The sequence below is a fragment of the Lepisosteus oculatus genome, chromosome 2 (assembly GCF_040954835.1).
Source record: "Lepisosteus oculatus isolate fLepOcu1 chromosome 2, fLepOcu1.hap2, whole genome shotgun sequence".
Lineage (NCBI taxonomy): Eukaryota > Metazoa > Chordata > Actinopteri > Semionotiformes > Lepisosteidae > Lepisosteus > Lepisosteus oculatus.
In genome coordinates, this window is record NC_090697.1 from 74,229,282 (window position 1) to 74,255,342 (window position 26,061).

The window sequence follows — 26,061 nt, forward strand, 5'->3', positions numbered from 1 at the left end:
GTTATAGGGTCATAGCTTAAGCTGAAGTAGATCTAATTCACAGCCATACTATATATTTTTTTCCTTTTCAAACAAAAGATTCTTTGCTGTGTTTTTCCCTAGTCACATTCCACAGCTGGTGGCACAAGAATCCAGTCTCTTACTGTTAACAGAAAGTTAGTTTTGCTTGAAGCTGCAATGTTCATAAGATGGGTTTTTATATAATGCTGAGATGCGGAGACTATTTTCTGTCACTTAGTCCCCAGAGACTGAGAAAGTGTCTGCCTCATACTCTGCCATCGTCATTTTTGGTAATGACGTACACCTCCTTCTCATAATCCAAGGAGTGACATCACTGTCTTTCCATCTGATTGGTCGTCCCGGACAGTCCTCTCACCCTCAACATCCATTGCCTTTTTAAAATGAGCAGCCCTTTAAAATACATGTCCAATCACAGCAGACACCTTCAGCACAACTGCACATGTTACAACAAGAAAAGAAGCATGTTACTTTATTCTTGTTCTGCTTCTTAAGTCCCTCTATCATTAATTTCTTCTAAAATCGCTTGGCGATCGCAAGACACGAGATATTAATAGCCATTCCGTGGCTAGTAAGAGGAATAGTTTTGCCAGACCACACCAGGATGTCATGAAACAGCTCTGCCACAGTGAAGATCCTCGTGAGCCTCGTGAGCCATCAGGTGGTCCCTCCTCTGAATTACAAAGTCCTCGTTTTGTCTCTGCGTCTATGACTGACAGCACCTGAAAGGGAATCAGTAGAACCTCCCATGCGCTCTTGTTATTTCACCGTGTGCTGTAACTCAGGGCGACAGCGTCATGAAATTTTAAAGAGTGTTCCCTCCGCTCAGTCACCCCACACACGCTGCTCAGCTGTCACACCCTCTGCAGCCAGAGGGCGCTCCTACTCTGTCCCGTCCCTAGTTTCCTGTGCTCTGCTGTCCTTCCGGTGTCTCTCTCTCTGGGGCTATATATTTCCGGGTCACTCTTTCACCTTCGCTCAGCATTAACGTTTGGATGTCCTGAGACCCGCCTAACACCAGGTCGCTGCTCCGTCCGTGACCTGAGGGCATTGGTTTCTATGCAGCAATTCCAGAACTCTTTGCACTGCTGAGCCCGGGCTAACTCCCTGTTCCGTCTCTTCGCATGGGGTCTTTTTCCGCTCTCCTGCCTCTCCGTGGTTCGTCCCTTCCGACATCCGTGACATCAGCTACAGCACAACCATGATTGACTTCCATTGCCACGTTGAGCGCTTTGTGCCACGGCTTTCCCTTTGACACCTCTCCGCTTGCCAACCCCGACAGAACTTCTCTGTTCTCCCGGCCTCCGCTCCTCTCAGCGCTGGGTTCTGGCTCCCTCTCACGGGCCACTCGTACGTCGTCACGGAGTGGATACATCAGCCGCAATCGGCCGTCCCTCAGCAGGAGGCAGGAATGGAAGACGTCTCTTAATCCCTTTGGTTCACAATCCCCACGGATTGACCCTGGGCCAGAAAAAGGAAGCAAAAAAAATGGCTCTAAACCACATTCTTTCAGTGCAAAAATGAACTAGTCCCGGAAAGCTGGATGAACTAATTTTTTCATAGCTAATGGCAATGCAAGTCGTTGATCATTAAACAATGACGTGCGGGTTGAACATCTGTAACAGCTTTGTGTGAGTCTTTGAGGAGGCAACCAAAGTTCATGTACCAGGAAGACACTTTTTTACCCTCTAAATTCACTGTGAAGAATGATGCCTTTGTATTTACACAGAGTGCTTTGGAAGTCTTTATGCTCTTTTTGAAGTAAATGTGCATCCAGCCGGATTTGAGAATGTGTGTGGGTTCTGGGCTTTTTCATGAAGACTCTAGTTGATGTGGGAATTGTCTTTTATTTGAAGGATTTTTTATTTTGCGGTTTTTCATGATACTAGTTCATAATCGTTTCCCCTTTGCCATTAGAAACCCCAAAGAATATTACAGTGGAAGACTGCCGATTTTTCAAATGCTCACACAGAACAAAGCACCACATGGAGAGTAGGATGGACCACAATAATTATAGTAACACTTTCCTACCAGTAAATTAACGTTATTGCTGCAACACTGTTTCTAAGAACTCAGTTAATAAGAAATGTAAGAAACCTGTTATGCAAACACTTAGGTTTACATATTTATTCCAGGAATGGGATGGCACACAGAATGTAACAGAGAAGAGATGTCCATTTACCCTGGGCATGTGTCCAAACTGTAAGGTCCTCCTGTCCAGCAGAGGGCTTTATCACTCAGGGTGAAAAGAGATCTTTAAGCTTGCTGGAACAAGATCTGCTCACCCAAAAGGCTCATGTTGCACACTCATTGTCTCTTCCTTCCAGCTATGGGTGCAACCTGGCCACAGAATATCCAAAACTTCAGAGCTTGTTGGAAGTTTGGGTCATACAGTGCCCACTGTACTGTATATCCTGCATATGTTTATGAAAATTTGCTTGATTTTAGTTCTTATACATTTGCCAGTACAATCTTCACTAGACAACCATGTTGTTTGTCTTTTTTCTCACATTGTCTAGATGTCAGCATATGCATACATTGTCTCTTCTATCACAGTTTTCCATTTTGTGTTGATAGTTTATGTTTTTGTTACCTGGATATAAAGTCTTGCACTTGTCTACATTAAAAGTCATATGCTAGTTGTTTGCAGATGTCATCCACCTTTCCAGAACTTCTATGTTCTACTCAGCCTTTACATTCTTAAAATATGATTGCAGTTCCCTGATGCCTCCCTGTTTCCTGATGGTTTGAAAAGACAAGATCTGTACAAGGATGTTTTCTTGCAGGTTCTCAGACAGACTGGGGAAGAAAGCAGTCATGAACCACATCTGTCCATTTCGGTTTCTGTTGCTGACAGCCTACAGATTTTCTCCAGTCTAAGAGGGGAAAACTGGAGTTCCCCATTAAAACAACTTCTTAATTTGAAAATAAAGTATTAATTACACACCGTTGCATTATGATCGACATCTGTTTAGGGTGGTCTGTAGCATGTTCCTTACTCTGTACCTTCAGCATGTTTTTCTTTAATTAGTCTGATCCATGAATCAGGAACTCTTGATTTCTCTAGCTTTAGCCCCTGAGCCTAAATATTCTTTTTGAAATATAGTTAGTGTTCCCCTCCCCCTCTTTTATATTTCCTGTCTCTCGGGAACAAAGTGTATCGACTTAAATTACATTCCTCTCCATCATTCTCAGTTAGCCATGTTTCTGGGACTCCAGTAACATCATAATTGCCCGGTAATGTGGTAGTTTCTATCTCATCTCATTTGTTTCTAATAGCTGTTGCTTTTGGATAGTAGCAATTAATTACCTGATCATTTGTTGTGTTTTTCCCTGTTGTTTTCCCTTGTTTTTTGCTCCTTGTGTAATTTCCTTTTCAGTTTTCTCTGGTTCCCCCCATTCCTTTCTCGTTTAAAGGCTTTTGGGTTTCTTTGTGGAATTTTGTGCCACGATAACCAGTGAGAATCTCATTTAGCAGTAATCTGTCACCTTTGCTTTGGAAAGGTTTTAGTGGTCAAGAAAGCAGAAGCCTTCTTCTGCACACCATGCGCTCATCCATGTGTTGTGTTGGCAGATTAACACTTGGATATGTTCACCTTTGCCCAGGCTGGTTGGATTCCTGAGAAAACCACTGATTCGGTCCTGTACAGTTGCTTGCCAGGTTGTGTGAATTTGTCGTGGGTGGAAAGTAAGCTGTCTAGTTGGGCTGGCGGTGTGACAGTAACTGTGGTTTGGGCACCTGTGGGTCGTGCAGTAAAAAGGCAGCACATGGCTCCGACAAGTGTGTGTTTCACAAGAAAGCATGGCTATTCCTCGCCCTTCAAGGCATGAACGAGGTACGATTTCGGCAGACCTTTTAATGGACGATTCCAAATTTGCAAAGCCTGCACATAAAAACAAACTGGCAATTCCGAATTTCAGAAAACAAAAGTGCTTCAGAAAATACTATTTTGAAGCCTCAGTGCAACATTAATGGTGTCTCTAGAGAGATTAGTCACCCACATGCACACTTTCTAGCAATCATAATGTTGCTCTCTAGATAACTGATCTAGCTGACAAACTAGAAATTTGATGAAAGCTCTTACATCTGACACTTTATACTAAGTCTTTCTGTCTGTTCTGGCAGGCTGATGAATTCATAATCATGAAAAGCATTAGGAGCTGAAGGCAACAGTTAGCGAACAGTTGTTTGTTTACTTTTGCCAAGGGATGAACTGCGGGGTTCTTATGAAAGATTGGATTGCTAATTAAATGTGTCAGGTGCGAGGACAACATAACAGCTGTTTTTATTAAGGAAATCACACACAGGAAAAAATGAATCTGAAATAAACATATATTATATAAATTCAGTGACAGTGGGACAATGAAACAGAATATAAGTAGCAATCACTATTTCTGAATGTTGGTACTGATTTAATGTCACTAAATTATGTATATTTAAGTCTGTATTATGAAATTCTTTACTTAGCCATTTACAATTTGAAAGAACAATAAAAAAATGAAGATCTGTATGTTTACAGGGAGCTACAAAATACCCAGTGAACAAACATCTGGAAAACGTGCTCTAATTAAGCGAACAACTCCAACTGCTCAAGCCATCCTGAAATCAAGCTGAAGCTGGAGAGGTTGGCTCTTCCGATCCCTGAGGTTGTGCCCTATTGTTTTGCCGCGACTGAATTCTCCGAAGGGACCACCCTGTCTGGGACAAAACCGGGAAACGGCAGGCCTCAGGCACCAAAAACGTCCCCCAGCTCAATACAACAGCTCTCCTGCAAGGTTTCTTCCCTGTGGCCAAGAAGAGAAAGCTGCCCTCCTGGCTACAATCCAAAGTATTTTTGTTTTGGCGTTATTGCTATGTTTTATATTTCTAATTAAATCTCACCCAGGAAGCAATTCCCTATAGCCATGGGGCCTGCTGTAAGTTCCTGCTGTAAACAATCGCAGATAAAACGTGATTGTATGGCATGATGGCCAGGAGTGATTAAGAGAATGGGGACCATATCTGACCACAATGCAAGTACTCTGACACTGATTCTGTTCTTATGGCTCCGAGGAGCTAGAGTCCGCTTTCGGTCTGTGGGTAGAAGGAAGAAATGAATAGGGACAGCTGTCATTTAGCTTCTGCCATTTGCATTCCGATATGGTCACTGGGCCAAGGTCCACCCTAGAGTGACCCCTGCAGTATTAAGGTTTTATTAACAAAAAAAAAAACTGTTTTTTTTGGATCAGCAAACATTCTGCTTCGTTAGAAGGCAATTGACAAATCTCCCTTTTGTTGTTTTTTTTATTTATCAATACTTACATACTTTGAAGCAGAGTTTCTCTGCTCTTGAAATATTTTATTCAGACAAACGTTTCCAAAGTAACCAAGCGCAACCTGCAGATTTTGTTAAGAGTATTCAGGCAGGACACCCGGCGACGCAGTAATAGATCCGGCGGCTTTAACTCCCGGTTATTGAGAGTAAAACCCCATGAAATTCAACTATTAAAAAAAAAAACATAACCAATCTAACAATCCCAATACGAGTGGGGCAGAGTCCGAGAAAGGTCCACCGAAACAAAAAGCACAAGTAGCCCCCGAAGCGAGAACAGATGCCGATGAGCACGGCTCCCCAGAGAGAGAATTTGGCGACGTCGAAGACGTGAGTAAAGCCTTCCGGGCGATTTACGCTATTGGGAAAATAAAAATAAATGATCTTAAGACGGAGATGAAGAAGGAACTAAAGGAGTTCAAAGGTGAATCCAAAAGAGACATTAATGCAGAGCTGAACGATCTGAAAGACTAAATAAACTAGAAGCTGCAAAAAGCCATTAGTGACAGAGTAGTCAGGCGCCTTGCTCTGCTCCACAGGCGTTTTAATTCAAAGAGACTTACATTCGCACCCATTTCTCCAGCTGGGTATTCTACTGGAGCTGTGTGGCTGAAGTTCCTTGCTCAAGAGAACAGCAGCAGTGTCCCACCCAGGGTAAGAAACCACAATCCTCCATTTTTTACAACCAGAACCCTGACCACAGCTCCACACTGCCACCCTGAACAGGTGGAATATGGTCATTAAAATGTATCCACTTTTTAGCTGTGGGATATTGCGTATGTGCATGAATTGCAGTGTTTATTTGCCCATCAATCTTTGTTTGGTTCGTGTGTAATTTACAGCCGTACAGTTGGGGAGTTCAGAAACATTTATTAATTCCCCAGTGGCATTTTCTCATCTCTGAGAGCACCTCTCAGGTAGTCAGAGTAACAAATTACATTAATGTATGTTTCCCAGCTGCTTATCAGTTAAGCGCCAAGCGAGGAGATTTAAACTGAGGTACTTCTCTTTCTCAGTCTCTCACGGAGAATTAGTTTGGGCTTACTTAATTAGTTTCATATCTACCCCAGTCTCTCTCTAATGTATTAATCTCTGCCTTGCAGTCAGTTTTGTTTTTATACTGTTTATTGTAATAATCACGATTTGTTTCTTTGGCAGACTGAGGGGAAATGTGTCACTCACAATTCAGAAGCCTTTCCCCCTCTCTCATCTGTAGTTTTGCAGATGGGTAGATGGTAGGACCCAGGGTTAGATGGATTAGATGGACAAAGAAACCAAAGTTAAAATTAATATAACACCAGATTGGATTGTTTCCCAGATAAACGGGAAGAACACAAAATGTGGTTTCATGTTCAGATCTTAGAGCACTGCAGGTTAAACCATTTTAGATAGCAATTTTAAAAATGTATTGCTGGCTAGAGTAACTGATTTTTTTCCTAGAACACTCTTGTGTCTTTCTGAGCAGACTAAGATAATGCAATGGGTGTCATTGTGTTTTCTGGAAGGCTGTATCACTTTATCTTGGGATGTGGTACTTATGGGGTGGTACCATTGTGGAGAGGCACAACGGTAGGAAAAGTGTAAGGATTTTCACATTGGCCACAAAAAGGGCGTAATTAATATACTTTTACTCCTTCTTTGACTTATTACCGGCTACTGTCTTTCCTCATCACATGACTTCCTGTTTCCTGCTTCTCTTGACTGTTTCCCGATGACAAAGGTGGAGATACAGTACAGTACTTGGAAAGGTTAGCTAGTTAGCAGGTTTGCCAGCTAGTCCACATTATTCCCATGGTTACAGGAGTTTAGTCTTTTTTTATTGTTTTACATTGTAGTGCTTTTTGGTCTCATTTTGCCAATAATTAGACTTTTTGGAGACACTTTGTTGAACCCATCCTTATGGGACATGTAATGACAATTAGTCCATTGTTTTCAAACGTTATGCAGGGAGAACTCCTAGTCCATGCTTCACCAATGATACAAGTCACAGGTAGGATTTGTTTCTTTCTCTGCACCGCTTGTTTTGTCCAGATGTGTTGCAGTGTGGCCTATGGTTTTGGTTTATTGACTTTCCTATAGTGGTAGCCCGAGACCTAATGAAAATGCTTATTATTTCCTTAGTAGCCATTTTATAGAACTACCCCCAACTTTATTTTCCTTATGTAGCGGAGCTAGTGGGGTGACGTCAGCGCCCTCACTGCGCGTAGCAGGGTCCTCAGCAGCCTGGGCTGAGGGAGGTCTCCTTTAGCTCACCCGGCTGGTGCCCTGTTGCGTTACGCCAGAGACCCGGGTTCACACCCCAGGTGTGGGGGCCGGAACGGACGGCGGGGGGCACGACCCCGCGCGGAACCGTGACTGTCACACTCTCACATAATGCCTGGAAATAGATGCTCAGATCAGCCATGGATCCTTTCTGTGGAACAATGCTCTCTGTTTCCCTATGGACATGTGATTTTAAAACATGTTAAAAGCCCAGTTTGACAGGTATTTTATGACTGGTTTTCATTACGATGTACAGGAATTGTTCTTCATTTTCAGCTGTGAATCTGTCTCCTCCTCTGCACCTGATGGACTACAAGTCCTGTCTAGGGACACTTGATCCAAACTTGGCTCCAGGAAAGGATAGGCCGTCTGTTCAATCTGTACCAAAATCACCTGTTTTGTGCAGGTGAGATCAGCCTTGTTTTATTCCTTTTTATCTGAGAAATGTATGTTATTTATCATAACGTCTTCCTCATATGAAGGGCTCTTGTAAGGTCAGCACTTTTGGCTGTGTGGTTCTGAACAGATTCTGTGCGGAAGAACATTTTGCCATGCAAGGACTTTTGAGTTTCCGTGTGTCTCTGCTTGTCCCTAGTCATTTTCCATCTTAAAATTCCCTCTATGATGTATTTTACCTTTCTTATTGGTGATTGATTTCACTGTGTATACACTGAGTGCCTGTAGCAATGGCAAAGTGAGCAGTGTCTATAAAGAACAAATCCCCCTTTTCATTTTGCTGTCGAGACCTGAGGTTATGTTTCTATTTTGGCTTTCTGTTTTGGATTGGCTCGTGTGCTTCTCAGAGAATCGTTCCAGGCTTGTTCACTTGGCAGGGGAGTCCAAATCCCCGCAATTTAATTTATAACAAATGCAATTACAAGTACCACAAAGCAGAAGCCCCCAGTCAAGAGCAGAATGGGAAGAAAAACTGTTTAACAGTTAAACAGCATAAAGTAACAATGGACAAATAGTGCAACACAGGCAGTACAAAATGGACAAAAACGCTAACAATATTAGCATTTTATTTATTTTGCAATGCCCCACATATAGAGACAATATTGCATCATGTAGGACTTTAAGAATTTCATGCCATTTCTTTGTGTCCAACACTGAGCATCGCCCTGGAAGAAGCAATTGACATAGATGAGTGTCATTTTTTTTCTGCAAATATAATCTCTTCCACTGTGCTCAGTGCTTTTCCTATTCTCCAAGGGTCAATATTTGACATGTGAGAAATGGCTGGCAAATGCTTGGTCTTTTATAAGGTGGTGAAGCTTAATGGCTGTTATTTTGCACCTGCAAGACATCCCATAAAATGCTATTAGGCTGCCTCAGCAGTGCAGATTCACAGTCATGATGGCACCGCCAGCCCCTCTGTCCGTGACGACAAGGCAAAACAAAACTCCTTCATGTCCTTAACGAGAAGCAGCGATAATGGAAACGCAGGGCTGGGCCTCTCCACAAACGATGGCGTGCCCGTGCAAGCAATCACTGCCTGTCAGAGCTCAAAGAATGGGAGTACAAAAGAAAGAAGGAAATATCTAATAGCAGGAATTCAATAAAAAGGCATCATCGGCATCATATTCCTTTTTCTTCCCGTTCCCTCTCCCCTCAGAGTCATCAGTCTTTCTTCATGCCTAATCAAGCTCTCTTGTTTGTCCTCCTCTGTTAAAGCTGGAGCTTCATAATGTGACTGACAATTACAGTTGCAAAAGCCCACCTTAAAACATTAACCTTTTCACACCTGTATGCTATGACTGCTATCAAGCTAGGCTGGGTCTGGCCAGTTACTCTCCACCACGATAAAGCACCACAAGCAGTTGTATTTCGCTTGATTTCTAACTCTGGACTGTCACAAATGTTGATTTGACTCACATCAAAAAGCGTGTGCTTCATTCTGCGCAATCTTCCGGCCATCGTCCAGGTGGGGCTGCACCCCGGTGGGGGTGGAGGGGATCCCCATTACCTGTGAAGCGCTTTGAATGGAGTGTCCAGAAAAGCACTATATAAGTATAAGCAATTATTATTATGATTATTATGATTATTATTATTATTATTGTTATTATTATTATTATGACATTATTATATCCAACACCACCCCCGCCGGTACCCTCTACCCCCTGTGGAGGACACTAGTGACATCCCTGTGGATAATCCTTCCCCAAGATGCTTTGTCCCCACTAGCGCACTGCCTCATGGGAAATGTTTAAAAGATGGGGGTGAATGGCTGTGAAGCCAAATGAGCAGAAAGATCTGGCCCGCACAGTGCCCAGCAATGTGCTTCTCTAAAACATACAGCAGTCACAGTGAATCAGAAGCACCGCATCCCTTCACCAACACACTCCAACCCAGCCTTCCTACAGAAAAAAAAAATCATTTAAAAATGAATATTTTGGTGATCTTTTGTCCAGGTTGTCTTTTCAACCTAACCTTGGAACGCAAAATCCCAGCTGTGAGTAATAATGTATCTGTGGACTAAACAATGTAAACATTTTACACCTCAGATTATCACAATGACGCAAAGAAAGGGACAGACAGCAATGGTCAGCACTTTGAATTTGAGTCAACTTGCAAATTGGCTTTAGTACTGAAATCAAAACCCCTGCTCTGCTGTTTTCTGTTGCTGTGGAAATATTTCTCAGAGCTGTTTTGTCTGTTCTTACCTTTAAGCAGAGTATGCTTAGCCCACACATCTTTCTTTTTAGAAAACGCATAATTGTGTCTAAAGATTGACGCCTTTCTTTCGTTTTTTGTCACTTGTTTTCTGCTGATGTGTCCATTTAACTTGTTCGCCTTGAAGCTCTGGTTTTGTGTATGTGCGATGGGAAAAATAAATCCGTTCAGTTTGAATCACTTCCTTTGAAATCATTTCATTTTGACTCGAAGATGCCTTGTCCAATAAGTCAGTCACTTGTAACTTGACAGACATTAAAACTCAAGCAGTATCCCAGAAATACTGAAGATTCACATATTTCATGCAGTTCATTATAATGAGCTACATTCTTTGGATTCTCACAGGGAAATCATGGAATTGGCTATACCTGGTGACTTCAGCTCCCTAAAACTGCAGTTCCTGAGGAGTTTGCCACAGGGCCTTTCCACAGAGTTTTTATAAAGCAGTGAGCATAGCGGGATGAGGTTATGCTAGCAGGCTCGGTTGTTTTCCGGGTCGGGGTGCTGGTAAGTCAGATAGCCTAATTTTTTTATCATTCTAATAGTGATGGTGCCGAACCTGCGTTAGTTATTTTCATAAAGTTGTTTATCTGGGGTGTGTGCATGTGTTGCTTAGTAAAAAAAAAAAGTACCTAAGAAGTAACTTTCTTATTGTTTAGAAAGTCTACTGCTAAAGGGGCTTTTAAATGTTTATGACTTCAGAACAGCTCATTAAGATTGCTGCTGCACCTTAAAAAAGTGTTGAACCTGAAACTGCTTACTTTACTACAGTAAAATGTTGAGGCACTGATCGTACAATTCTTGAATTTGAGGAATGATTGCACTTTAAAATCTTACATTTGCCACTTTTAATATGCAAATATCCTAAATTAACACATGAGGAATACTAACACCCTCTCCATCTGTATAGATGTCCTAGTAAAAGGAGGATATATTGGTCTGCCCTCACAGAAATCTCTGTATTATAAAAGAGGGGCCAGCTGTCTGTTCTGTTATAGGCATGACACTAGGCATTACAATGAAGGAGAATAAATAAGGGGCACATTCCTCACCGTGTTTCTGAGTGGGATATTTTAGGAAGACTTTCAGACTGTAACCTACAGCTGGCCCAGTGATCGAGGCCTAGAATCCATCAGGTTTTTCTAGCTCTCTTTGATTCACCAGCAGCTGAAATCATTCGATTGGTCCGGTTCCGCTAACGATGAGCTCAGTAAGAGCAGGGGTGGAAAGAAAACCAACAGGCAGATGCTGCGTCCCTGCAGCACCGTTCTGTGCTGGTGCTCGAGGGAAGCCAGTGCACTTACACTGATGTGCCAGCGCACTCCCAGTCAAATGCCTGGCTCTCACGCTGTGTTTCTTAGGACTTGCTGATCTACAGGCCTTGCTGTGTTGATTGCAGTCTGTTGTTCATTGATTGCGCCCAGGTACCCTTGAAATCAGAGCTTCTCTTTTGATGGATAAGCTTCTGATGATCAGTAGGTGCACTGGTGACAAAGGAAGCACCTAAAGAGAAAGGTAAACATATTTCAGGCCCAGTTATTTGATTTTTAATTCCTAAAACCAGAATCACCAGTATGTTTTTTTATTTCTGCCCTCCCTCAGTTTTACTGTCATCAGCTCCGCTTTTCCAGCTCAACTCTGGTCCCAGCATGAAGGGGGAGGCATGGAGCATACCATTTTTTCCCTATTGTGAACCCCACAGGGTCCAGAGCAGACATCGAGCAATGCAATGCTACAAAGCTCATGGATGTCTCAGAAAGTCTGGTTCAGCAGTAAGCCAGGAGCCAAACCCATCCCAATCTGGCTTCACCCAGCCAATCAGGAACTGGCCCTTGGGGAACCTGAATCACTGTCATCTAATGGCGTAACCTGAACCTGAACCTGCAGCGCCTGGTCTGTGAATCTCAGACAAGGTGCCTTCAATGGTTCAGACAGTTGGCAGGCACTGCTGAACAACTGTAAAGGCAGACAGACTGCCTAGAAACACTCACAAAATTTGAAAGGCCCTATCTATATTAAAGAAGTGCATATTCTTGGCAAGCTATTTGCAAAAGAAAGCTGTGGCAGTCTGAAGGTTTCTCCTCAAATTAATACAGTGACACACAATGAAAGTGCAGCTGTCTATGTTTTACATCAGTATCTCTTAGGGCTCATGCATAATGTTATTTTACATTTTAAATACTGAACCAACAGGCATATTAATTGTTTGAATATTACTTTGCCTAGGGATCATGATACTGAACATCGGCTACGATTATTTAAAAAGGCAGATGCTCAGGGTTTGATATTTGCGTTGAAATTGCCACCAGGAGTTGAATATGAATCTGTATGAACCACCGCTCAAGAAGACATGATTTTACACAGCCTAGAACGATGTGACCGGCTTGAGTAATGACGATCACCTGGTTGCTATCAGAATGATTGAAGGCAGCCTGTCAGCAAGACGAGTTGCAAACAGAATGAGATGTTTCACTTCAATGATCAGTAGACCAGACCTAGAAAAACTAGAATCTATGAGAGACAGGCCACTGCCTGGAAGTCAGATGGTCACCTCTTAGGCCCTTGGCTTGCACATTTGTCTGAAGCATTTGCATAATTGTTTTCAGAATGCAGTAACTAGAGAATGAGACATAGTAGGAAGAAATAACCTGTGCATCAGCAACATGCCCTAAGCTTGCCATGAGAATGGAACCATCTGAAGGCCCGGAGGCCAGATGAGCTTTCTGACAGACAAAATATCTGTCTTTTGTTGAACACTGAACACTGAGTTAGGTGCAGAGAAAGTAGTCAATTTTATTCATCAGTGAATGCTATCCTGGCCTTGGCAGACTACATATAAGACTGTGTGTGGACACATTGTGGCCATTGCTGTGTTCAAGCCAACTGGCGGAGTTGCTGAGCTCCACCAGTCGATGAGGTAAGAAACCTCCTTTAACACAAGGAATCCTGGGACACATTGATAAAGTCCATGAGCCAACGGTTCTTCTATTGCAGCACATTATTCCGGAAGTGATCCTTTTCCAGGAGGACACTGCGAGATTGAACGATGCTGAGTTTTCAATTGGACAAGGTCGAGAAGAACAAAATTAGAGGGCTTGCTATGTCCAGGATTTTCTCCTGTTCTGAGCTTAGTGTTACTTTCTGGATCCAACTTGCCAATGCAATTAACATAAGAATGGTTACAAAGCCATTAAGCCCATCTGCCACCTTGGGTATTTAGGAGCTATTTGATAGGCAGATCTCATCCGGATGTTTCTTGGAAGAAGCCAGGATATCACTTTCAACAACATGTCTGACTCCCACAAGCCTCTGAGTAAAGAAGTGCCTCCTGCTGTTAGTGTTCAGTGCCCTTCCATGTAATTTCCACAGGACAGGAGACGGCCGTGTAGGACAGTAGAAATCCCACAGCAGTCTATCCTGAGGCAGATCAGGTCCATGTGTCAGCACATGCCAGGATTGTTATTGAACAGGGAGGTTGCACGCCTGACCTGATTTTGTTCTTATGTTCCCTCATCTTGTTGGATATCTACTACATGTTTAAAATATATTTAATCTCATTCAAATGAACACCAGTTTGTCAAGTTCAGTCTTAGAGAGCTTCAAATTAAGTTTCAATCTGCAGTAACAGCTTTATTATTTTGAGTTTATTTATTTCATTTCCATTTGAACCTGAACACCTTCAGTCAGGAAGCTATAGGAGTACCTTCACCATGTCTTGATGTGTCGCTACAGTGGCATTATGTAGAACTAAACTTACTAGTTCTGAAAAGTAATATTTTTCTGCTAATTTCTGCTAATTGCAGGGATTTAACTCTGTGGAAATTGTTTTGTTTTTTAATGTATCTATTGTGACTGATCTGAAATTATGTCACACTTAATTACTCTTACTCTTCTGCTCCAATCCACAGCATTTACACCATTCCCAGGCTTGTAGTGTTGTGGAAGTAAATATCCTGAACACCAGATTTTAGGTGAAATCATAGGTAATTACATCATCACCCTTATTCAGTATAAAGATCATTTTATTTTTTCTCTCATTGTGATTTATGCATTGAGGTGTGTGAATAAAATGAGCATACTTTGAAGCAGTTTTGAGCTAAGTAGTATTGTCCTCACCTCAAGGTCTCAGCTGAACGCTGGTGGTTCTGCTTTAAGCAGGTGTCCTTTAATAAACTAAGACACTATAGCAGTAATGCTGAACCAGGTCAGTGCTTGGTTCAGAGTGGCAAGATGATGCTCTTGAATTGTTCAGATTGGGACTCAAAATGGTGCCTAAACTGCTAACCTCTGGTTCAAGTTAAAAATGATTCATCTAGCTTATTTGTACCTTCAACTAACTGTACATAGTCTGCATTATTGAATGAGTTTACAAGGTCTTGTAAATTGTCAACCTTTAGAAATATAAACTTGTCTTCAGGGTAAGTCTATAGACTTTGTATAAGAATTAAATGAGTACAGATCAGGTAGTTAAATGTGTGTCCCTCCTGCCTCCTTCAGCAATAGAATGAGCTCTTGCTGCTTTACATCTGAAAAGGAAACAAATTATACGACTTCATGGGTCTGAATAACAATCTCGTACACATTGTGGTTTTTGCAGATACCATGCCTGGCAATGCTGTTGTAATTTCAGCAAGACATCTCCAGCTGCTGTAGTCAGAACTACAGCTACACAGGGCTTTCTCACTGCAGATTGATGGTGCAGAAAGGACACCCAACGTTTCCATTGCTGTACAGATTTAGAACAATATTGGCTGTGTGCTTGACACCTAAAATGTTCATTATCACCTGTAATTGAAATCGGAGCTGGGGGCATTTAGATCTTCAGTTAAATATGATGTAATAGCAAGTGAGAGAAAATCATTTTCATTTGAGAAGAATCCTCAAGCTCTGCCTGCATTCTATCATTCTTGTTTCAGGATATGATATTGAATATTAACCTCACTGGCCTCCTCCAGCACAGTTTGATCATACTTACAGAGGACAGCAATGATTTCAGATAATACTTTTCTGGTCGGTTCGCCAGCAAATTTCCTGAGCCCCCGTCAGAATGCATAGAAAGGCTCATCAGTCATTCTGACATTGCTGTCAGGGTGTCTGTGAAGAAGTCATCAATGCTGCTCTGTTAGGCCAACAAATGAGAGATTTTAGCAGTGCAAAATGTAATAAAAAGACCCAGGAATTTACAGCAGGAACCAAAAGAGAAAGTGCTGGCACACGCTGGAGAGGCAGTGCAATCTCTGCATCTTACATTAAGCAATGCAGTTTACGGATCGCTCAGACTACCCCTTGGGAAGAGGCGATAAGTTTGTCATGATATAAACGGGAATGTCCATGCCTGCTGCTGTTAATTCCTATCGGCACTGTGAAAACACACAGCGTGCTCACTCTTTCTCTCAATTTCTTTTCATAAATACAGTACTCGTCAGAGAATTACGTTCTCCAGCTAGGAAGAACAATCAATGCTCTTAATATCAATTTCGTTTTAATTAAAATTACTTTTTGGTGTCTCTCCCGTCTCTCTTGTTTTTAAAAATGTGGAACTATGCATAGTCAAATGTTTTTAAAGTTCTTCTCAGAGATGGAAAAAAGCCTTGCATGCCATTCCACACTGTCTGTAGGCCTGTAAAGCTTGCTTATATTAAGCACGTCTCCTCTTCTAACCCAGACATGATAGATGATTCACATTATGTCCCGGCATTGCTGCAGGAATTAGAAGACAATTCTGCCTTTGTCCGAAGAAAAGATCTTCTACATTGTGAGACAAGAAAAAGCACTTTTCTCCTTTGTGTTGTTGACCGTTGTGCTCATTTGAGAAGGTCTGCCTTGTGTCTTGGTGACTGATGTGGTTGTCTCTTTTTGCCCTTGAGTCTGGCATTACATCAAACACATCCTGAAGTGCAGCTGAAGAAAGTGTGATCACTGTATGAATATGACAGTCGCACCAGCTGAGAACCACCACAGCAATTTCCACAAGGCTTGACGAAAAGCCAGGGTATCAGCTTCCAAAACAAGGCTTGTCAGTTTGTTCTATATACTCTTACAACCTTATTTTGTAAAGAAGAGCCTCCTGTTTTTTTTATAAAGACATTTTTACAACTAAATTAAATGTTCTAGGCCAGGGGGAGTCAAACTTTAAGTTTAGATTCTGTGCAATTACTGAATTTTGAACCTTCCACCAAGTTAAGTTCAGAATGGATTCTGAGTAACATTTGCCCAAAATGCTACAGCCACATCTTTGGTATTTGAGGATCTGCACTGGCCTTCATCCAGCTTAAAAAAATGTATAGATTTAACCCCCTTATGTATAAATAAATGACAAGTGTTAATTTAAGATGCATACAGTCAAAAGGTACAATTCTGGAGGTTGTGGAAATGCAAACGTGCAAGTATTTAAAATGTTAAAAGAGCTGTTATCGTAGCAAAACCCACAATGGAGCAGAATGCTTACCATCAAAAGCAAATCGGTGCTTCTCCTTCACTTTCAGCTGCTTTTCTTATGTCAGCTGTGCAGGTGTAGCGGAGCTAAGTGGGGTGACGTCGGCGCCCTCAATGCGCGTAGCAGGGTCCTCAGCAGCCTGGGCTGAGGGAGGTCTCCTTTAGCTCACCCGGCTGGTGCCCTGTTGCGTTACGCAGGAGACCCGGGTTCGCGCCCCAGGTGTGGGGGCCGGAACGGGCGGCGGGGGGGGCACGACCCCCGCACGGAACCATGACAATCACAAAGTGTCCAGGTGGTGTTTAACAGACTTGTACGGTGTGCAAACCATGAGGCCCCCCCCTTACCTTTGAGTACTAGAAAGCACTTCATCATGTGGAAGCAAATAAGAAGCGGTTGAGGAAAGCGATTTCTTTCAGTCTCGTGGAAGAGTTTCAGCACTGCCGGCGCCGGTCTGACTTTCCTGAGGAAAGGGAGAGAACTGCCAGCTGCAGAATGAGATTCGCGCAGCAGTTGTTTGAAAACGCGGGCCATGCCGATAGGAATGGATTCTCCCCTCCTAGGGAGCTGTACCCTGCCTGCTGGTTATTAAGACACCCCGGCCACGTGTGGTCCCTTTCGAAGCGTTTTCTGCAGCCATTTAAAACGTCACATTTTCACCACATCATGGAAGAGGTACTGTGCCCTTTGTGTCGCTGAGGCTGTGATCTCATTGTGCATTTCTGACCCTTGTGCTCAGGGCTCATAGACAAATGGGGTGAAGGACGTTTTTCTGTCGAGATTAGATCCCAACAGGCCCTCAGAAACTCTGGGTGGAATTTTAAAGTTCCAGCAAAAAAACAGTGAAACACTAAAATGGATGTTCCCTGGAACTACCTGGAAAATCTTTTCCTTTTCAAGTTTTTTTTTTTATTTATTTACTGAGAACAACAAAGAGGTGTTGTTTTGGCATGCTTATCTTCAAGGCAACAGAAGGTGTGATGCGTTGCTGAAAGGTTTACATTTTAAATTCCATGTTGTTGTGCTATAAACAATCACGCAATAACAGAATGCAAGCACCTAAAATATAATTCACTGGTATAAGTGTTTTACAAATTATCCTGACTAGCAATTATATTTGATTAATCCCAGGGACAAGTACATATAGAACTATCTTTGTCTGATTTTTGCAGAATGCAGGCTTTTGCGTCAGAATGCTTGTGTCAGTTTTGTTTGGGGAAAAAAATGTGCTGGTTTATGTTCTGGTTTTGTGATAGAGTGTCCTTTTGTCTTCCTTGCCAGCTATGAGCAGTGGCGTGATGTGTATTGCAGTGGCCACGCCCAGCTGTGGGGAGGTCAGTGGCTGCCAGATGTCTAGTGTTGTGGGGGTGGGGCTGGGAGGGGCTGGGCGGAGCTGTGTTTTGTGGTGGCCACGCCCATCTGTGGGGAGGTCTGGGAAAGCCAAATATTAGATGACTGCCAATCAGCACAAAAGCCTCAAGTCATTCTGTTATCACAACCAGAGCCTAGACTTACATGGGGGACACTAGCTGAGCTATGAGTGTTCTGTTCTGTAGTGCCTGATGTCTGGGGTCGAGTGTCTTATTTGTCAGACACCACCTCAGCACAACGCAGCATAATAGTGCTTATAAATAAATGGTATTTTTAATACATTTTTTATTTTTGTTTTCAAAAGGCACAAATATGCTTCTAGCATGTCTCTTTTTCCAGGGCTGTGACTACTGTGGTTCCCATTCCACAGCTGCTCATAACTGAAACTGAAACAGGTGATGTGGTGATGCCAACTTTCCATGCCCAATCTTAACAGTGCAAGAGAAGGGGGAGTGGTAGTTGGTATATTAAAAATAATTCCTTACACTTATAAAGCGCTATTCCGGACACTCAAAGCACTTTACAGGTAGTGGGGACTCCCCTCCACCAACACCAATGTTGACCTCATCCGAAAACGGCGTCTTTGGGGACAAGGGAGCAAGCCCAATCCTCCGGTATAGCTCGGTGTGTTAGTGTTGGAACAGAGCGCAGCTGGGTCATGTGGATCACAGCTCTTCTGGGGCTACAGATTCACTGGTGCTGCCAAAAGATCCCCTCTCTGCTCCGCTCCTCTCCCAGTGAGATTTCATGATGAAGGGAGCTTTGTTTTCTGCCCATTTTGATCCCGAATTTCTCACTTCTCACATCCTCTTCTTTTCAGATGCTGGCGCAGTTAATGCCCTGTGATTTCACACAATGTGCTGACAGTGAGCATGAAATAATGGCAATGTTTTAAGCTGAGAAGATCACCTGCAGGGTTGTCAACCTGTGTTATGCTCAGATACTCGGATCTGTGCTGCCGACCTGAGACAATAATCCCACTTCCCTTGAACAGCAGGTTATTCCAAGAAATGAAATAATGCATTTTGCTCACATAACCTGAAGACACGAAATAAATGACCAAATACGATTTTTCTAAAGTGGTATCCAGGCTGAGACTATCATTAACATTAAAGAAGAAAATCCCATGTACAGCATATTAAGTGCTCATTCTGTTTGAAAAGGCCAGTTGTATAAGGATGTTGTCAGTTTAATCAGCAAAATAGGTGTATTGACTTTTAATGTCTAAAGGAGCATTTTACCTGTCAGTCAGCACCAACGTCTGGGCTTTATGAACACTGACTGTGAACAATTATTGTCAATCAAAAATGCAGACGTTCATTTTGTCTCTGTAGCGCAATCATTTTGGCTGTTCTGCTGCTCTCTATAAACACAAAGTAAGGTGGGAGCAGCCCAACTACTTTAGAGCTCCTGAAGCACATTAGCCTGTCGGCTCTGGATTCCAGCACTCGAGAAGCAGACAGCCCTCAGATCCCAAGCTTGTGGGGAAGTCATTAAACTCCTCCTCCTTTGTTTTTGTGTCATTAAAAATAAAACTACAGAGAAGACATGGGGACATTGTTTTCAATTAATATTGTTCTATTGTTTTATGTAACGTTCTTAGGTTTATTCTTTCTATGTCACGTTAATTGAACCCACAATAACGCCGCTGCGGGTAACCCAGAGAGGTAGTGGTTAGGATTACTGCCTCGCAGCTCTGGGCTCCTGGGTTCAGTTCCTGGGGTGCTTTCTCCTCGTGTTTGCATGGGCTTCCTTCGGGTGGTTCAGTATGCTCCCACAGTCCAAAGACATACCGGTGAGTTAATTAGCTTCTGGGAAAATATTCCCTGATGTGAGTGTGTGCATGTCCGTGTCTGTGTGTCTGCCCTGTGATGGCATGGCGTCTCACCTTGGGGGTGCCCCACTTTGAGCCTGTTGCTTGTTGAAATAGGCTCCAGCGCCACCCGTGACACTGGGCTGGATAAAGCTGTTAGAAAATAGTTAGATGTAAGCTGTGTCCTAATGATAGAGGACCATTATTTGGCAGGGAAGACATGACACTGTCAGGTGTGGGTGGGGGTGAGGAAAGGGTATGTTAATCCTGTCTGAAAAGGTACTCTGGCTTCTGTTCTTTTTCTACGCCACTGCTCCGAGCCCCTGAGACAGTGTTGGCTTTTCAGATTAGCAGATGCAAAGAAAGAGTTACCACCCAGCCCGAGAACATCTTAACCCAAATCCCTGGGCATTTGGAAACCCCACGCTGCCTCTGGGGGACTCTGGTCACAGTCAGGCCAACATCTTCAAGAAAGTCCATAATGGGACTCGATACAATTATTAAAAATCCTCAAAGACAGTAAGAAGGTTTACTCAGCAGATACCAACCCAAGAACACAAGTGGAAATTACATCTTTACATTTAAATGCAGCTAAAAGTGACAAAGGGGGGCATTTCTTTACCAAAAAGGGTTGTGGGAATATGAAGCAAGCTCCTCAGCCATGGAGTTGAAGCTCATATCCTGTTATCTTTCGACAAACAGCTGAATGAGATCCTCACATCAATTTACTGCCTTCCAACTCTGTCTACCAACCCAATCCTACCCTGGGCAGCGCTCAGCAACAATGAGGTGTCCCAACCCCAGACAGCTGATGACACAAACAAGCTTAACCTAGGAATGTATCTAGGAGACTATCTCTACTGGAGTGGAGGTGCCGGGGACCAGCTGAGTTCTTCAGAAGTCTTTCAACATGCACAGCCCTCTACACATTTCTTCATGTCAGTGGCGCCTTGTATAGAGAGGCACAGTCTAATTAAAGGCAATAGCCGATTATTAATCCTCCTGTTCAAACACTTTTTAACATGTGAGATAATAAAAACAAAACCAAGAAAATCATCCCCCGTCTTTTGCTTTTGTTCCGAGTTCCAGTGATGAGCGAGGAAGAGATGTGTCTTCACAGTCTGAATCAGACAAATGGGCAGCACGCTGTAAGTATTCATTTCTTTGCTCGTTGTTTGCATGTGGTATATTATTCGACATGTGTTTTTCTGCATCTCTTTGTTTGATATATGCGCCACTATGTTTAATTAAAGAGATTCCCTGCGTGAGACTTTGCATTCGCACTAATGAGTTTGCTCCGTTATTAATCACGCTTAGCCAAACCAGTGGCGCCAGCCTCCTTTGTGATGAGACAGGTTTCCCATTGTCATAGGATGCTTGTCTCCCAGTAGAGACCGCCTTTGAGAGCAAAAAAAGAAGCTGCAGACTGACTGAAACGTAATCTTCTCGGTTTAAAGTTTTAATAAAAGATCACTTTATTGGCCATTTACAATTTCTTGTATTAGGAATTGGTCTTTTCACATACCCCAACGTGCTCTCCATGAGACACACAGACAGGGAGAGAAGCTGGGGGTCAGAGCGCAGGGTCAGCCATTTATATGGCGTCCCTGGAGCAGTTGGGGTTAAGGGCCTTGCTCAGGGCCCAACGGAGTGGGATTCCTCTGCTGGCCACAGGATTTGAACCAGCAACCTTCCAGCCACAGGCACAGACCCTTAGCCTCAGAGCCACCGCACCTCTATATACCTCTACATAGCCACCACATTTTCCTCTATATTTGTCCATCATCAGAAAGCAGCTTATTCCAGGGAAGGGGTGTGGCCACTCTATTGTGGAAGTATATAGAGCATTGTGGGCTTACAAATAGCACAGCCAGGAGTGGACTGGAGGAAACTGGAGCACCCAGAGGAAACGCATGAGAACACGCTGAGGACATATAACTCACATTATACTTGCGAGCTAGCAATGCTTAACCACTGTGCCTCAGCACGGCCCAGGGGGTCTCCAAAATGTCTAACGTAGCAGACGTGGCTAACTACACTGTACATCAGGTTCTCCTTTGATTTCTGCAAAATGAAGCAGGGGACTGTAATAATTAGAAATTTAGTCAAATTAGATTTAGAACTCTTGTTTTTTTTATACATTGGTTTAGGAGGGCAGTATGTTCTGACAAGGTTTTGTCTGAACTGTATTTACCTGGGACTGTCCTCCCATCCTCAGTCACATGGCTGATTGATAGAAGACAATTGGTCAGGTGACATTTATAACCAGGAAGCTGAGCCTTCCCAGTTGCTAATGAACTCTGCTCTGTGGCTGCAGGGAGAAAGGAGCAGATAATCCATTAATTCAAGAACCCATGGATGGAAAAATGTAAGTTTTGTCTCAGCAGGAGAATGTTGGAGCTGGAGAGCAGCTTAGCTGCCTGGCGGTGTATTCAGAAAGGGGAAATGAAGTCAAGTTAGTGCTAAGACAGGCGTCTGATTTTAATTAATTTGTGTTGTCTTTGTAGAAAAAGTGACACCAGAATGAATTATTTTATATCTTAAAGTGGAGTCTTTAATGTGCAAAGTTTCCTAAGGCTTGCTATTAGAAACAGGTTATAGGTTATTGCTGTAGGCCTATTATTCCCACCTCTTTTCCACTTCAGAAATGATTTAAAATGTCATTAGCTACATGTCAGCTTCTGTGTTTGCTTTCAAGTGTGCCCTGATGCTTGTGGAGAATATCATGTCCTGGGTGACTGGCCCATGGAATGCTTTCTTCAAATTCTGATGCATCTTATGAACTAAATACCAAAGACTTTGACTTTCCCTCTCTGACCTCAGCTGGTCTGCATCCATACAGAAGCAGTATCTCTCAGTTGCAAACTTATAAATCATTGGGTATTGCATGTATCGCATGTTGCAAAAAGGGTGGATCACATGACAGGGTCTGAGACATTGGTAATTATATTATAGATTGGCTTTTACGGAGATTGGTAGATACCTAGTGCTATAACATTTAGGTGCTACAACAGGCTGCATGTCATACCCCCAGACTAATACAATTCAAGATTTATAAAATATGGACAGCTACCCTTTTGCTTTAATGATTTGAGAAGATTCAAGCTGTTTTTCCGTTTTTCCTCATTTTATAATTGAAAGCAGTTCTGTTCATTGCCACTCTTATTGGCTATGATTGGTGCATTCTAATATGTGATTACTGAGACATGAGATACACACAAGACAGCTTGTGGATTGGAGAATTCGACTTCCATGGAAGACGTGGAACAAGAACGCAGAAAGGTTTCTTTCTGCATTCAGACACAGAAGCTACAGCTTTCTCATAAGCTGTTGAAGCAAAACATCTCCCAGATGGTACTGTGCACCTGAGTCAGAATGTTATTACAGGGCGAAAAAACAAGCAATTTCTTCCTGACCTTTTTATTTTTATTTATATTTATTTCTGAATGGTCGATTATGGGAAAAACTGAAATCCATTCCAAAGCTAGATGAAACAATGCAGTGTGTGCTGGGGGGTGTCTGTGGGGGGTTGTGTGTCTTGGTACTGTAGGTGTGCATGAAGAGAATGAATAGACAGGGACAGAGAGAGAGATGTACCCTCAGTAAGAGTCTGGAGTCTAGTTCATGATGCTCAGTGTGGGAAAACAAGTCACTCACACACAAAGGTCTGAGCCAGACCCCCTGTGTGTCATAATTGAAGTTCTGGTGGCAAGTGAATGAGACCTGTCCTCCCCCTGTTCTTTCTGTGATTGAATGTTTGCAAACGTGCTACTTACGGCCTCTCTCGCACGCCACAGGTGCCCTCAGACACCACTGTGTCTAACAGCAGAGACTGTTAGGAGAGGCGGGAGTATTCTAGATGAAGATTAAGGCTGATTTTTACCACTATGCTGTTTCAGATGTGATTTTTTTTTGTTTTAATCGGACCCTTTCCTTTAAGGTTTCTGTTTCTTCACCAATATGCCCATCTTCATCAACAAACATCTTACTGGAGCTTTAGTGCTTTCAGAAATGTCTGTCTCTTCTTTCCAGATGTACTCCTTCTTTCCTTCCTGCTCTATCCCGCTGCCATGTCTCTGTTCTCAACACTCCCCTGCTCAGACAGCACCTATAGATCTACAGTCCACTGATCACCTCCACAACACTCCCTGTAGATGTATAGATCACTGATCACCTCCTCAACACTCCCCTGCTCAGACAGCACCTGTAGATCTACAGTCTACTGATCACCTCCACAACACTCCCTGTAGATATATAGATCACTGATCAACTCCTCAACACTCCCCTGTTAAGTGTAAATCCCCTCCCCTACTTTACATCAACTGACTACTCTATTCCTGCTCTCCCTATTTTCTATGTACTTTTGTCCTGTCATATGTAAACTCTCTAACCACACCATGTAAATTACTACATATTTTACGGACAGTGACATTTATACCTCTCCTGGGTGTTCGCTATTTTTCCTTGTGTGTTGTAAGTACAATGTATGGAATCTGGTTTACTGCAGAACCTGTCTTTAACATTTGAAAAAGCTAGTCAAACAATTTAATAACATCTTGTCTGCATCCTGCAGTTCACTTTTCCTGGTAATTTAATGGTTTTCCTGCAGTTTTCCCATGTTGTCGTGTTTTTATTTTGATCCAAGTCTTTTAGTTTGCAGTAAAAGAAACGTTTATAAGGATGCAGTTGCTAAATGTTGGAAAACTGAGTGATATTGTAGAGAGGCTTTTTTTTTCTTTTTGGGTTACCAAGTACTAGCTAAATTACTGGATAGCCTCCGGCAAACCTTCGGTCTGATAACTGCACCTATTAATAATTAATTATTTCTTCCACACTTTTAAAACGCCCGTGCAATAAGTGCTTGTTCTGCTTATTGTTTCCGTCATTCCTAGCCTGCGCCGTGACACAAGGCCAGGTGAGAAGAGTGCTTCAGCGGTAATGCAAGACTTCAGCCTGAATGCTGTGGTGGAGAAGAAAAGCACAGCTGTCACATGAAGGCAATGAGCTCTCCTGGGTCTGCATGATCTTCCTGCGGTCATGCGCCGAGCTCGGACCGTCCGGCATTATTAATCCCCCCAGTGAGCGGAGCTCCAGAATCCCCTGGAATGGTCGCACTCCAGAACAGAGTTTAAATATGTCCAAAATAAAAAGATACCATTTGAGAACATTGGCTTCCCTGTCTCAGAGCCATGTCACTGTGCTACGTCCTCTTCCAGCTTGTGCAATGGTTTTAAACCGGAGGAATGCCCTTCCACACGTAAAAAATGTGTGGAAGCATTGATGGTTTGAAGTGGGATACAGACCTGCAAAGCAACGATCCCCTTCGTTAACTGTTGGACATAAGGTGACTAAATTGGCAATGACTAATGAATTTGTACTCCTTTTCAACGAATAACTCTGACTAATGCACAACTGCAAAGCAGCTTTGAGCACCTGTCCCATGATATTCAATTTCCAGGTTCCTAAAGCCGCCCATGAAACCAGCTGGGACTGAAAGGCAGGGGAAATGCGGGCCTCATATACAGTTCACAAGGAATAATGACACTCAAGAATCGGGTGCTTCACGAATGTTGTTTATTGAGTATTTAAGGCGAATGAGTTTTGGCCTAATCCACTTAGTGTGAGGTGTGTGCAAAACTGACATGTATGGTGTTAGGCTGTTATCCCTCCTGAACTTAAGAACTTCCTTATGATTTTGTGGTGGATGGTTCTGGGACTTTGTTGTTGGGACAAGGTGTGATCACTTATTTGTGGTTTTCAATTAAGTAAAACAAATGCACCTGGGCTTGAGGAAACTCTTGTGGAAAAGCACATTTTTTTAGAAAGGAAACCTTACTAAAAAAAATAAATTATATATACAAACGCAGGGACAATATAAAAGATTAATTAAAGTAATGCTCCTGAAGCAGTGCAATGAATCTGTGAGGATTTATTTTTGTATCTAGACTGCTGATCATTCTCAAACCTGGGTTTGAGCAGTTTTTTTTTAATTTCTACAGTTCTGTTAAAGTCTGCAAGAGTCCATGCCATCTTTCTTGAAACAGAGTGAAGTGTTAGCAAAGATTCAAATGGGTTGTGATGTGTGTGTGTAGCAGAGTGGAGAGGGTGTATATCACTGCAAGTCAGCTGTTAAGTAGGATTTATTAAAAAGCTAATAAAGCTTGATAAGGTTTCTTTTA

General features: G+C 42.7%; 1 long non-coding RNA gene across 1 annotated transcript; it reads left to right on the forward strand.

Annotated features, from left to right (window-relative positions):
- The first annotated feature begins 5,561 nt into the window (after positions 1-5,561).
- LOC138226550 (uncharacterized) lies at positions 5,562-25,024 on the forward strand. The gene is made up of 5 exons (XR_011184568.1): positions 5,562-5,660; positions 5,914-5,984; positions 7,869-7,998; positions 20,972-21,030; positions 24,775-25,024. It is a non-coding gene; the product is annotated as an uncharacterized lncRNA (long non-coding RNA).
- Positions 25,025-26,061: the final 1,037 nt, after the last annotated feature.